This window comes from Podarcis muralis, chromosome 15 (assembly GCF_964188315.1).
Source record: "Podarcis muralis chromosome 15, rPodMur119.hap1.1, whole genome shotgun sequence".
NCBI classification, from domain to species: Eukaryota; Metazoa; Chordata; class Lepidosauria; order Squamata; family Lacertidae; genus Podarcis; species Podarcis muralis.
In genome coordinates this window covers 1,374,069-1,389,133 of record NC_135669.1, presented here as the reverse complement: position 1 = coordinate 1,389,133, position 15,065 = coordinate 1,374,069, and positions in this window count along the sequence as shown.

Below are 15,065 nucleotides of genomic sequence, written 5' to 3'. Positions count from 1 at the left end.
CTGATTAATTATACGACAATCTCATGAAAGCTTTTATACAACCTCTAATGAAATTGTCACTGTCTGCATTTCTTTGGATTTATTTTCCCTCTGACCTGGGACTTAAGCTATACAGCTGCAAATAAAATGTTTTAAGTGTGTTTTAAGTGCAATATACAATGTGACACTAGATGACGATGGTGAGTCTTATGGAAAATTCAATGTACAGTGGTACAGTGGTTTACACCAGCATAATCTGTTCTGGAGGTCCAGTTGTAAACCAAAACAGGTTGTAACCCAAGGCATGCTTTCGCCAATAGGGCCTCCCCCCAAAAATTGGTTGCTGTCCAAAAATAAGGGACACACACTTCCGGGTTTGACTCTGGTTGTCAAAATGGTTGCAAACCAAGGTACCACTGTATTTTTAAAAACACTTTTTAAAAATCATTTTCAGAATGCTTTTTTTATGTGTGTAGATTCCACCCTGATTGCTTACGTTTTCTCTCTCCCAGCATCCTGTGAATGGAGATGCCTGTCGAATTAGGATAATGCAAAAACGTCTGCATCCCCTCCACCATCCTGTTCATGAGAACCGGGACACCACCCAGCCCCTCCACACCAGGGGCGCCGACTTATAAAAAATATTGGGGGGGGGCCCATACCGGGGTCCTGCCCTGGGAAGTTGTCAGTCAGCCGGGGCTGAAAGGCAGACTTTCTCCCTCGGCTCGTCGTTTGCCCGGCCGCCCGTGCGGGATCCCACCGGGGAGGCGGAGTGCTGAATGCCGTTACAGTTTTATTTTGGGCGCCTCCGGTCTCCTCCTCCTCCTTTTCCCCATAAATGGTGACGGAGGCGACAGAAGGTAGCGGCGCGCGTCACCTTCTATCCGAGGCGCGTGGAAGCGGAATGAAGCGGCTGGCAGAGAATCGCCGGGGGGGGGGCGTAATGAGGCCGAACTAATAATTTTCTTAAATTATTGGGGGGGCAGAGCCCCCCAAACGAAATTTTGAGGGGGCTCGGGCCCCCTCAGGCCCCATGGAGTCGGCGCCTATGCTCCACACACCCAAAATCAGCCCCGGCCAAGGCTTCCGACAGGCCTTGGCCCCACTTTCCCTCCGCAAACCCCTCGCAGGTCAGCCCCTCCCCCCGCCAGGGCCACGACGACGCCTCCCACCCCCCCCCCCGGCCGAGGTTTATGAGAAGGGCGATTCGTGGCAGCTGGAGGAGGCGGCGGAGGAGCGCAGCAGGTGCCCAGGGCCAGAGCAAGACGGCTCTTCGGGTCCGGGGCTCTGGAGCAAGTCAGTCGCCCTGCGCCAGAGCCCGAGAGCCAGGCCGGGCCTCCTGGGCGGGACCGGAGTCCGGGGTGCCTGGCTCAGGGGGAGAAGAGGGGCGGGAGTGGAATCCTGCCTCCCGTCCTTCGAGGGCTCCCTTCTCTCTCGCCGCCTCCCGCTCGCCTTAAACTGATCCAGATCCGGGCGGCCCTGCGTGCGGGGGAGGGCTTGCCCGCGGAGCTCACGAGGACTAGCGCCCTGCTCCGCTCTGCCCCGGGAGTCTAAACGGCACCGCCGGCTTGGTTCGAGCGGCGCCTGGCGCCCCTGCTTGGCTCCGCCTCCTCTCACGAGGGAAAAAGACCCGCCTTTGTGGCCGGCGACGCGCGCACGCTAGTCGCGCGGTATGAGTGACGCCATCGCGCCACCTCCGTCGCGGGGCCGATTCCGCGCGTGGTGGCTCACTGCGCAGGCGCAGGCTTGGCTCCTTTCCCGGCTTGGCTGCTCGAGGCGACGGGAGAGGAAGAGGGAGAGAAGCCTCCGCCGGCCAGAGCGGGGAGCCGCCACGGAGGACATTTTGCATCTGCTCCGAGGCAGCGAACTGGCCAGGAGGGTGGGATCCAACCCTCGCGACGGAGCCTCCTCTCCTCCTCCTCCCCCCCCCCCAGTCTGCTCTGAAGGGGGTCCCCGGGGAAGGTTGCCTTGTGCTGAGGGAAGGAGCCGTTTAGCCTCCATTGGATGCAACCCATGGTAGAAGAAGAAGAAGATATGTTTGCACCCTCGTGAATCAATAAGGGAACCAGAGCTCAGCAAAAATAATAATGCCTGGGCCCTTCCTGTCCAGCTAGCGAACCAAAAGCCTGTGGGCCTCGCCCCCTTCGCCTGGGAGGCCCAGCCCAGTTGTCACAGCAACCCTGCTTCCAGGGTCAAGCCCGCATTTGGGAAGTTGGGAGGCCAGAGCTGGCAGCTTCCTGCCCTTGTATTCTTTGGCATAGTGAGAGGACCATTAAATGGATCTGGTGAGCAGCCCGTGGTGCGGAGGAGGATGTCATTTCTCCCCACAGCAACATTTGCCCAAATCCTTTTCAAGGAATCGTCTAGGCCAGGGCCTTTCCCATGAGTAACTGAGTTTTACATAGACACAGTCCCAGTAAAAGAACAAAGACAACATTGACTATGTCTCATAAAGAGTTGTTGCATTAAAACCCCTGAGGAATATACTGGCGCTATAAATGCTCAAAAATGCAGTATCCTCCTCCAAGATTCTAACCAAACACCTACAAAGGCACCTCTTCCTCCTCAGCCCAACCCCAGGGGGTGCAGGTAGTTTTGAATAGTACTTAGAACTATTCATTGAGCACTCGCCCACATTTGCTTGTGCAAATTGAGGTTACATTATATCTGGTCTTTATTGAGCATTCCTTATTTGTTTGCAGGGCGGTTACATGGCAACAAGCATTCATTCTGATTTGCTTGTGGGGTGTTTATAATGTTCTGCTGTTAATCATTTGTTCATCCCACACTTTTCAGTGCTTATCCCTGTCACTTTCCTAACTGCAAAAGGTCTTTGTTTCTAAAAAAAAAACCTCTTTAATTGCACAAACCTAAATTTATGGTATGTGTTTGAATCTCTCCCCCCAATTGGTGATAGTCTGAAGGCATCCCTGGTTGGCTGTGATTCCATCTTGCTTGTTACTGGTAGTGCTTTTCTCCAGGGTTTCAGGCAGGAGTCTTTCCTGCTCTGCGTCAGCATAGGTCCACCCATGGTTATTTTTAAATTAACAACTAAGCTTTACTTTCAGACAGCTTTTGCATTATAGCGCCTCTCCTTCCACACACCCAGCAAGGCTGTTCTCCCCCATCATAGCAACTGACTCATGGGGCCTTTGCAATTCTGGGTTTCATTTTGAATACAGAGCCTTTTCAGCAGCCTGAACTGCTCTGCAGTTCAGACACAGATTTACAGGCTACTTTAGATGAACAGATGGGGCCTGTGTTTTGAGAAGGTGTTTGCATCTCATGTCCATGAAAGGAAAGGGGCAGGGGGGCACCCAGCAAGGCCTGCTAGGCTCCGTTCTCCATGCAGTGCAGAAAAACATCTCACTTCCAAGAAAACCTAATGCCTCCCCCTCAAAGCGGAAAGCACCCTCCTCATATTTGCAGTCAGTGAAGGAGAAGGGCAAAACCGCTGGAAAGAATTCCTGCCCTGACACTTCAGGCTGTGCAGATCCTTCACTTCGTGCCAGGCCTAGGGTGGTGTTTGTGCCTGTGCTTGCTCCAGACTTTGCATCCTGGAGCTGAGCTTTCCTCACGTTACTCCCACTTAAACAAACTCTCAAACTGCCTTCTGTCTGAGACTGTAATGGAAAGCTCAAAAGACAATAGGCAGTTCTTGCCACCTGGAAACATTTATGTGGCCAGCCTTCTCCACTTTACTTCTTAAGGCACTCTGCACATACTTAGAGAGCATGTAGCATAGAATCATAGAATTGTAGAGTTGGAAGGGACCCCAAGGGTCATCTAGTCCAACCCACTGTAATGCAGGAGTCTCGGCTAAAGCATCCGTGACAGATGGCCATCCAAGCTCTGCTTAAAAACCTCCAAGGAAAGTGCAATACTAACAGTATTTAGTTTACTAGTCCTTTGCTGTGCAAAAGGTATCTGACTTACAAAGCTTCAAAAACATCAGGGATAGCACAGAATAAAAACAAGCATAAAGTACAATAAATCCTTTAGAAAGCTCCCAGAGCAGCAGGAGAGGAGGAGCTAGCGCAGAAGCTCATGAACCTCAGGGGAGAAGGACCGTAACAGACTATTGGTCGAGCTTCCAGATGTACACACAACAGTTGGGATGGGAAGGGAAGGCCATAGTAGCCATGTTCAAGGCAGGACTTAGTGATGAAATCTGGCATGAACTGGTGAAAATGCCGATGATGACCACCTTAGAATAAGTGGGGCAAGCTGCCCTCCAATTGGGCCTGCAGATGCGAGACAAGGTGCATTGAGGACAAGTGAGACCCGGGAACGTCAGAGTTTATGCACCAGTAGAGGCAGCGAGCCACCAGCCCCATGAGGAAGAAGAACCCATGCAATTGGGGACTTTAAGAGGGATACGTTTCCCAGGAGTTTTGCCGGCAGAGAAAGAGAGGCATCTCAAAGAGCATCTGTGCTTCACCTGCGGCTCGGCAGACCACATGGTACAGCATTGTGGGGTCAGGAAGAACTGGGGAGCCTTATCAGGGATGAGTGTGGCCCCAGGACAGGAACAAGCGCCGCCGGCGCCGGGAAACAACCTGCCCCAGCCTGTCCAGGAGGCCACGGGCTGGGAGGAAAAGCCTCTGCCCAGACCAGTCATCCCAGTCATTATGGTGAATGCCACGCTACGACTTCCAGGTAGGCGCAGTGAGCGGGTGTGCATACTCATAGATTCAGAAGCATCGGCAGATTTTATGGACATGGACCTAGTAGGGCAACTAGGGTTGGCCACACAAGATGTTGGAGACCCCCTTGGATGTGAGGACTATAGACGGCCGCCCCTTGTTGTCGGGATGTGTCTCAGAGACCACGATACCAGTAGGCCTGGAGCTGCCGGGCTACCGAGAGACCATCGCGTTCCACATCACGAGACTGCCCACTTACTCCATGGTGTTGGGGATGACTTGGCTGTCCCAACATGACCCCATGATCTCGAGGGGGCAGAGGTCCTTGACTTTCTTTTCTTTTTAAAAAAAAATTTTTTTTTTATTAAATTTCCATTTAACAATCCAATCATGTCTCATTAATTAATCCGAATTATGCAAATACATATCATAAAGCCCAAATATTTTGCCGAATTTTTTAAATTTTTGTTGGGGGTACCCATGCTTCGAGCTCAGAAGGGTCCAATCCTCTCATATTTCTGCTGCTTTGATGTTCACAAGTCCCGTCTTCCAATCTTCTTGTTGTTATCATTTTTCTTCTTAATAACCTCTGAGATATTTCCACAAGCGAGTTGAAGGAAACATTATAATAGTCCTGTGTGGGTTTTCACGCTAATCCAAAAGTCCTATTCAAGCGGCAGGCACCATTTCGGCAGTTCCCATGAAATACAGTCTAAGCGTCTGCTCATTAACTTTCACAGACCAGTTGCTCCATTCCAGGGGAGTTCTTGCCAAATCAGACGTAGAATTCAAATAAGATAACAGAACGTGGCTCACCTCCCCCTTTGACTGTAAATCTTGCAACAAAGTCTGTCTCATAATGGCGGTTCCCAATTAGAACTGCGTCATCCAAAAGCCTTTCATTTCATTTCCAGATCTTCTGCAAAACAAAGCCTTTAGTTAATAATTTTATTTCCACACAGTTTATTTTCCCATCTCACTTGCTATCAATCATGTGGCGGTTCTTCTTGGGGAGGGGTTGTTAGGTAAATCATATTGAAAAAGAGAAAAGTCCCCCCCCCCTTCCGATCCGTTTCAACATACCGACATAACTGTGATTCTTTGATGTAGTCTTCTGTTCAGTCCAACCTGTCACTCAGCTTCTCAGTGGTCGATTTATTTAGCAATCAACACACCCTTTCCTTTGCTTGAAACATGTGCATTTACTCTTCTCCAATTATTTATCTTAAGCAATGCAACTAGGATCACGGTCAGAAGCAGCATCCAGGAGATCCAGAAACTCACTTGAGGGCTTTCCATCCAGTGCCCCCACCCCCTCCTTTCGAACTCAGGGGTGATTTATTGGCAACCGCGGATGAGGCAGCATCTTCCCACCCCCTGGGAAAATTAGGGAGGCTAATTTACTCCCATAATTAGCCTCTTAATTACCTCGTGTGAGCCAGAGAGATGGCTGAACTGCTGGACTCTCACTGGAGGGGGAGGAGACTGCAGTATCTAGTGTCTTGGAAGGGGTACGGGGAGGAGGAGAAATTGTGGGAGGCCTTGGGGAACATACACGCCCCAAGGCTGCAGAGAGAATTTCACCCAGGCACCCTAGTAAACCCAAACGCAGAGGGTGGGTGGAGGAGGAGGAGGACTAGGACGAAGAAGAGGGTGAGGCAGATTGGGGAATGGAACCCAAGGAGAATCCACAGGGGAGTAGTTACTGGGAAGAGGATGAAGAGGAATGGTGGGAAGTTCCCTGTAGTGCCCCGCCAGAGGAAGAGGAAGGGCAGGGGGAGTTGGAGGAGACCCCTAGCGGAGGGGATGATGTCAGGATTGATGAACCCCCAGTGCAGAATATGCTGCTGTCTGTTGAAGACCTGACAGCAGAGACGGAGGAAAGAGGGGAGGCAGACAATGGAATGCAAACAGTTGGAGAAACAAGCAGGCAACCAGTGGGTGAAAGTTCAGCTGATAGAACAAGGGAATGCACGGGAAGTGACAGCTTGTCAGAAGAAGGAAGATGGGAGCCTGTGTGCTTTCAAACCCACATGAGGGGAGGGCTCCAAGAAAGAGCGGGGAAAGCCGCGTCATAAGAAAAGGACGCACTTCCGTTTTTGCTGGAGAAGAAAGAATAGAAAGTGAAAGTTCAGTCGAGTCATCATGAGCTCCGAGCTGCCCGTGTTTTGTTTGGCAGTAAACCAACCTTTTTAATTAATTGGACTCGTGTGTTATCAGCTGCTGCTCACAGTAGCTCAGTGGTAAGAGCATGTGCTCAGCATGCAGGGCATCCCAGGCTGAATCCCCAGCATCTCCAGGCAAGGCTGGGAGTTATCCCTATCTGAAATTCTGGAGAGTTGCTGCCAAACAGTGTATTCAGTACTGAGCTAGATGGACCAATGGGCTTCCTATGTTTCCCCACCTGCTGCTTGGCACACTTGGAACAGTATTTACCACAGCAGGCCAGGCCAGGCCAGGCCAAGCACCAGGGCCACAGAAGAAACCGGCTGCCCTGCCACTGCATCCTGCTCCAAGAAGGCATTCCAGGTTGCAAAATGACAACCCCAAAGGAACCTGTTTCAGGAAGAACTCTCCCGCTCTGCGCTCACAACAAGCTGCCAAACAGGTGGCCTGGGGCTTTGCCAAAGAGGCTCTGATGAGAGTGTGAAATCTTGGCCTTTCACAGCTGACCAAATTCCTCCATCAGCCCAGCTGTCATTCCTTCCCACTCGGAGCAAGAGAGAGACTGTCTCCTTGCCCCTGAACCATAGCAAATGCACAGCTATCCCAAGAATCTGCCAGCCTGCTTAACGTGACGCAAGATCCCCATGGCTTCTCCAGTGCTGAGAGCCATAGAGACCATAAGATCTTGGTCAAGGGAGGCTGCAACTGCCATCAGAGCAGAGATACTCGAGGTGATTATGAGCTCGTGAAAAAAAGAGCCTGGGTGCTGCGTTGGGCCAAAGGTCCATCCAGGCCAGCATCGGGTTCTCACAGCGGCCAACCAAATGCCTTTGGGAAGCCTGCAAGCAGAACCTGAATCCCCTCTCCCCAGCTCTGACTCCCAGCCACTGCTATTCAGAGGCACATTAGCCATTGGTAGCCTGAGGAAGAGGAGGAGGAGGAATTTATATGCTTCCCATCTGACTGGGTCGCCCCAGCCACTCTGGATGGCTTCCAGCAAATTAAAACATCAAACACAGTCATGCATCAAACATTAAGAACTTCTCTGTACAGGGCTGCCTTCAGATGTCTTCCAAAAGTCAAATCGTTTATCTCCTTGACAACTCAGGGCACCACTACCAAGAAGGCCCTCGGCCTGGTTCCCTGTAACCTCACTTCTCACAGTGAGGGAACTGCCAGAAGACCCTCAAAGATGGACCTCAGTGTCCAGGCTGAACGATTGAGGTAGAGATGCTCCTTCAGGTATACTGGGCTGAGGCCCTTTAGGGCTTTAAAGGTCAGCACCAACACTTTGAATTGTGCTTGGAAATGTACTGGGAGCTATGTAGATCCTTTCGGACTGGTGTTATATGGTCTTGGAGGCCACTCCCAGTCACCAGTCTAGCAGCCGCATTCTGGATTAGTTGTTTCTGAGTCACCTTCAAAGGTGGCTCCATTGCAGTAGCCCAAGTGGGCGATATCTTTGCTAACAGGGCACTAACAGGACTAACCTGATCTCGTTTTTTGACAGAATTACAAGCCTGGTAGATGAAGGGAACGCAGTGGATGTAGCCTACCTTGATTTCAGCAAGGCATTCGACAAGGTGCCCCATGATATTCTTGTAAAGAAGCTGGTAAAATGCGGTCTTGACTATGCTACCACTCAGTGGATTTGTAACTGGCTGACTGACTGAACCCAAAGGGTGCTCATTAATGGTTCCTCTTCATCCTGGAGAAGAGTGACTAGTGGGGTGCCACAGGGTTCTGTCTTGGGTTCTGTCTTATTCAACATCTTTATCAACGACTTGGATGATGGACTCAAGGGCATCCTGATCAAATTTGCAGATGACACCAAGCTGGGAGGGGTGGCTAACACCCCAGAGGACAGGATCACACTTCAAAACGACCTTGACAGATTAGAGAACTGGGCCAAAACAAACAAGATGAACTTTAACAGGGAGAAATGTAAAGTATTGCACTTGGGCAAAAAAAATGAGAGGCACAAATACAAGATGGGGGACACCTGGCTTGAGAGCAGTACATGTGAAAAGGATCTAGGAGTCTTGGTTGACCACAAACTTGACATGAGCCAACAGTGTGACGCGGCAGCTAAAAAAGCCAATGCAATTCTGGGCTGCATCAATAGGAGTATAGCATCTAGATCAAGGGAAGTAATAGTGCCACTGTATTCTGCTCTGGTCAGGGACGCGGGTGGCGCTGTGGGTAAAAGCCTCAGCGCCTAGGGCTTGCCGATCGCATGGTCGGCGGTTCGAATCCCTGCGGCGGGGTGCGCTCCCGTTGCTCGGTCCCAGCGCCTGCCAACCTAGCAGTTCGAAAGCACCCCCGGGTGCAAGTAGATAAATAGGGACCGCTTTCTAGCGGGAAGGTAAACGGCGTTTCCGTGTGCGGCTCTGGCTCGCCAGAGCAGCGATGTCACGCTGGCCACGTGACCCGGAAGTGTCTTCGGACAGCGCTGGCCCCCGGCCTCTTGAGTGAGATGGGCGCACAACCCCAGAGTCTGGCAAGACTGGCCCGTACGAGCAGGGGTACCTTTACCTTTTTATTCTGCTCTGGTCAGACCTCACCTGGAGTACTGTGTCCAGTTCTGGGCACCACAGTTCAAGAAGGACACTGACAAACTGGAACGTGTCCAGAGGAGGGCAACCAAAATGGTCAAAGGTCTGGAAACGATGCCTTATAAGGAATGGCTAAGGGAGCTGGGCATGTTTAGCCTGGAGAAGAGGAGGTTAAGGGGTGATATGATAGCCATGTTCAACTATATAAAAGGATGTCATATAGAGGAGGGAGAAAGGTTGTTTTCTGCTGCTCCAGAGAAGCGGACACGGAGCAATGGATCCAAACTACAAGAAAGAAGATTCCACCTAAACATTAGGAAGAACTTCCTGACAGTAAGAGTTGTTTGACAGTGGAATTTGCTGCCAAGGAGTGTGGTGGAGTCTCCTTCTTTGGAGGTCTTTAAGCAGAGGCTTGACAACCATATGTCAGGAGTGCTCTGATGGTGTTTCCTGCTTAGAAGGGGGTTGGACTCGATGGCCCTTGTGGTCTATTCCAACTCTATGATTCTATGATTCTAGGTTGCGTTATGCATTCTAGCTCAGGGGTCGGCAAAGCTTACCGGCCATGGGCCGGATCACTCCCACAGTCCATGGGCTGGGCCGGTGCAGCGCAATGCCACAAATTACTTTTGCACATGCACAAACGCCGAAAATTGCACCTGCGCAGAATCGATTTTCAGCATTTTCACTGGTTTAGCGCAGCGTGCGGGGGATTTGCCAAGCAGGTGGCTCTGTTCAAGGGTGGGCCAGTAAAACAGTCTTCATGGGCCGGATCTGGCTCATCAGCCGCACGTTACCAACCCCTGTTCTAGCCTTTCCTACCCCTGCAGCTCTCAAGGAGCCCTGAAGAGGGGACCCCCTGACTTTCTATTTGTGTTGGAGATGCCAGGAGTTGCCCCTGGGCCCTGACATGTGCAAAGCCTATTTGCTGGTGCTGACCTATAGCTGTGTAGTGCTGCGTGATCTCCATCTTCAGCTTTGTCCAGGAACATCCAAGAAGAGAGCGGATGTGAAACAAGAGTGCTCTTGGCAGCAGTTGGGGTGAGGGAGCCGAGTGGGATTATATAAACTGCAGGCAGTTGGATCATTCCTCAAGAAGGCCATCGGGAGAGAGGAACAGGAGGTGGCTCCAAGCAATGAGATGAATGCGTGAAAAGGGCTTGTCCCGGTGCCAGAGTGTGTGCTGAACAGGAACAACTGCAGCCCATTGAGTCCATACGAGCATTCAGTTGGGAGAGAATGTCATTTTCAGCAGCATCTTCCTTTCCACGGCTAGTTGCTGGGACTGAGCTGGCGATCATCACCCTTCACGCCTCTGGTTCTACATCCAGCCGACCCAAACTTCCTGTTCATGGACCGCAAACCTCTGGAAGTTGCCAAGAGAGCCTTCCTTGTTCAATGAAGCTCTTTGACTGATGGTGTTCCCTCCTGCTGTCCATACTGGAATATGATTCAGTGTGGACGCATGTGCCTCTCATTATAACTGAACTCCTGGCAGCGGAATAGAGCTGATAGGACAACAACTTTGCACACATCTTGCCAACATTACCTACATCACCTTCCCTGGCTGAGGACTTGATCCATCTGCAAAAACACACGAAAGCAAGGGGGAGAGGGGTTGGCAACTGATGGGCTTCCTATCCCCCAGTGTGCTACTTTCACCAGATGCTGTTGATCAGACCAAGTCCCCATTAAATGTTCAGTGTGTCAAAGACAGAACAAATGCAAAAATGGCTTGTTAGGCTCCGGGTGTTCTTGCTTCCAATGCACACCCCCTTTCCCAACCTCAGACCGGATACACAAGTTCCAGGACAGGAATATGTGTCCCCGGAGTCCTGAGTCAAATCTGGAATTCATATACTCTGTAAATGTACTTTATTAAATGCAGGATTCAAGGAAGGTTTGGGAACGATTATATCAGAGGACTTGATAGTATAGTTGAGACTTTTGGAATTAAACAATCACTTTAGACGTGTAAGGCTGAGCAAGAAAAATTGGGGAATTGCATGTTTTGGCTTCAGATCCCCCACCCCCATCCTTCACTGCTATGCACTAAGGGTGCAGCTTGCACCTACAACTGGAGACAGTTTCCCTTCTCCCTCTCCTGCTCAAAACTGTATTCCAACAGGCTGTACGAAAAGCTGCCTGCAGCATTGGAAGCCATGAGATCTAAACTGCAAGACAGGGATGCTTTTGTTATCTGCACTTGGACTACTTAGGAAGTCTTCTGCATGTGCCCATATTCCGCAACTCTCCACAACCTGCTTCAGTCCACTTTTGGATCCCCACCCCTACCTGGAATGGAACATTGTAACAGTTCCAGGCTGATTCCTTCATACAAATAGAAAAGCATGCTGGGATCTGGTGAGAAATCCAGGATGCATTTTATTCTAAATAAGTTAAACAAGACATGTAGGGGTAAAGGAGAACCCAGGCTAAAATATGGAGCTATAATCCTGCAATTTCCTGATTCAGATCTTGCCCTCCAGACAGTCTTCTTATTGGGAATCCATGTTGCTTTGTGGTCATGATGGTATCAGGGCAGTTATATGGAATCGTACTTTTAATACTATTTGCACCTGCGAAAGGTTTGGGGTGGACATACTGCTTCCTTTCCAATCAGTGCATGTTCCCTAACTTCCTGCTGAAGTTTTTTGGGGGGAGGTTCCTCACTTTTGTTGTGTTGTAGTGCAAGTGGGTCCCACCAGGCTATAATAATGCAGTAACAATGGGAAAGCGTCACAGAACAAGTGGAGTAGAATGTTGTGATGCTCAATTCTTGCTGTCTGGAGGGTCACTCTCAACAAGTGGGATGAAAAAAAAATAACTGATGTATTCGTTGTGTAGAAAGTTACAGGATTTCAGCAGGAAGTTACTATGGGACATGCTCTGATTGGAAAGGAAGTAGAATGTCCACCCCAACACTTTTGCATTCTTTATACCATCATGATCATGAGTTGTCATGAGTGCCCAATAAAAAGGATGTCTGGAGGCCTTAATCAAATCTCCTTTAAGAGGCGCAACATAGGAAACAAAAACAGATGCCCATTTACAAGGTCCAGTTGCTACCTCTAATCGGCTATTTCCACCAGAGACTGAATGTGAAGCCCCTTTTTATTCACAAGTCCCATCACACATAAGCATCTATCTCAGTGGTTGGTTTACAAAGGCAAGTTCCCTTCTTGGATTTGCTCCCTCTTACAGCAGAAACTTCCTGCCCTCTCCTCTCCCTCATTGCTGCCAAGTTAGCAGTTGCTTTAATTAATTTTGCACAGTGGAGCCTGGGAGTTTAGGAAGGGGGGGAAGGAAGACTTGAGCTTTCTGGAAAAATAGGCAGGGGAACCAATCTAATTACAGAGGGAGCCAAAGTTCCTTAAGTGACTTGTAATGAGATCCAGGCGAAACGGGGTGGGGGAGGAAGCATGCTTCAGAGGATGAACACCTTCCCGATACAGAAGTCAACCAGGCAGCAGTACTAACTTGCCGGAGAAAAAGGAAATCCTGATGCAGGACTAGCCAAGCCGTACAACAGAGCAAGGACTTCGTTTGCCCATTCATGGAATGAATGAATTGGTTTGTTACATTTAATACCCCGCATCTCCAAGGAGGATGGTTGTAGCACAGTAGTAGGGTGCAAATGCTTTGTATACAAACAGAAGGTCTCAGGTTCAAAAATGACTGTTATGGATTGATTATCTGACATGGATTGAGTCATCTTCCTTTGTTCCAGTGATCAACAACAACAACAATACCCAAACCTCAACCAGCAATCCATACGAAAAAGCAAAATCAACTGTCAATAAGAAGTCTTGTGGGGTTCAAACTGAATTTAAACAAGACAAAACTATTAGTTAAAAATTTGTCGCCAGATGAAAAAGCAGAATTAGAAAAAAACAAAACAAATTAAAGTCTCCCCCAAAATCAAGTATTTAGGATTATGGATAACACCAAAGAATATTAACTTACATGACGATAATTATATCAATTGTTGGAAAGAGATCAAAAGACAGTTGGAGACATGGACAAGGTTAAATTTATCATACCTGGGCCGTATTTCGGTAATTAAAATGATAGTTTTACCGAAGTTACTCTTTCTATTCCAAACGATTCCAATTATAGTAAAGACCAGCAGTATCGACAAGTGGCAAAAAGAAATTCCTAATTTTTTGTGGAAGGGTAAAAGACCAAGAGTAAAGCATAAGATATTAATAGATACTGTAGAAAGAGGTGGCTTTGGGTTACCGGATTTGAAGCTGTATTACGAAGCCTCATGTCTTCTCTGGTTGAAAGATTGGTGTCTATTTAAAAAATTGGGATATTTTAGATCTAGAAGGTCATGACACCCATTTTGGGTGGCATGGCTATCTTAATTATGGGAAAATAAAGGCGCATAGGAGTTTTTCAAATCATATAATAAGAAATGTTATATATAAGGTATGGGGAAAATACAAAAGATATTTGGAACAGAAAACCCCAAGATGGAACTCTCCACTAGAAGCAATCGCTGTTAAAAAAAAACAACAACATCAAAGAGAACTGGATAACGTATAACACAATATTAAGGGAGGAGGAGGGTCAACTAATATTGATAAGTTATGAGAAAATAAAAGATCACTTTTCTAGTTGGCTAGATTACTTCCAGGTGAATGAAGAGTTCAGACAGGATAAGCAGATAGGTTTTGAAAAGGAGCCTTCAAGATTTGAAAGAGAACTACTGAATAGTAAAGCAAAAATAATCACAAAAATGTATAGACTTCTTTTAGACTACGAAGTAATGGATGAGGAAGTTAAGGCTTCAATGATAAAGTGGGCCCAAGATGTGGGCCATCCAATTATGCTAAAAGAGTGGGAAAACTTATGGAATGTAAATTTGATTTATTTATTTTTTCAAAAAAAAATTATTGGTTTTCACAACATTATAAATAAACAAACACATGAGACAAACAAACATAAATCATAGCCTTATTAAAAATTACACTTATTAACATTGTTAAGTGACTTCCTTGCATCCCCTTGGTTGAATTTCATTGCATATCCTTTTAACGGTTTTCCAAATCACAGTTCTTATAAAATTTACCTTAAATATTAACATCCTTAAATCTTCACATTATGAAATTAAACATATTAATTCATCACTTAACATAAGTAAATTTGAAATTTACAGCCAGCTATAATATAAGAGAGAACATGATGAAATGGCTCATAGGTGGTACCTCACTCCTTCCAGATTATCAAGAATGTATAAAAATTTGGCAAATGCTTGTTGGAGATGTGGAGGAAATAACGGTGACATGATCCACATGTGGTGGATGTGTGAAAAGATTAAGATTTGAGGGAGGGGAAATATACGATGAATTAAAAAAGATGATGGGGATAACTTTTATTAACAGTCTCTAGTCACATAAAATTCAAGGATGCTGCATTTAGAAAATTATAGACACTTATAATTTGCAGACAGATAATATCACCATTATGGTACTTACTAGGAAGAATTGCAAAGACCTAGGAATTGTACCAAATTCACCAATTAACCCCCCAGAGTTACGCAGGAGGCAAAGTAAAATTACACAATACTTCCCCAAAAAAGAGGAGAATAGGAAGGAGCCGAGTGAGTGGACATTGAATGAGGCCCCTTCTCCTTCTCCTACTGTATTGGATCGGTCAAGCTTAAGCTTGGCTCAAGAACTGACCCTGGCTGAGGAATCCAATAAGACAAATA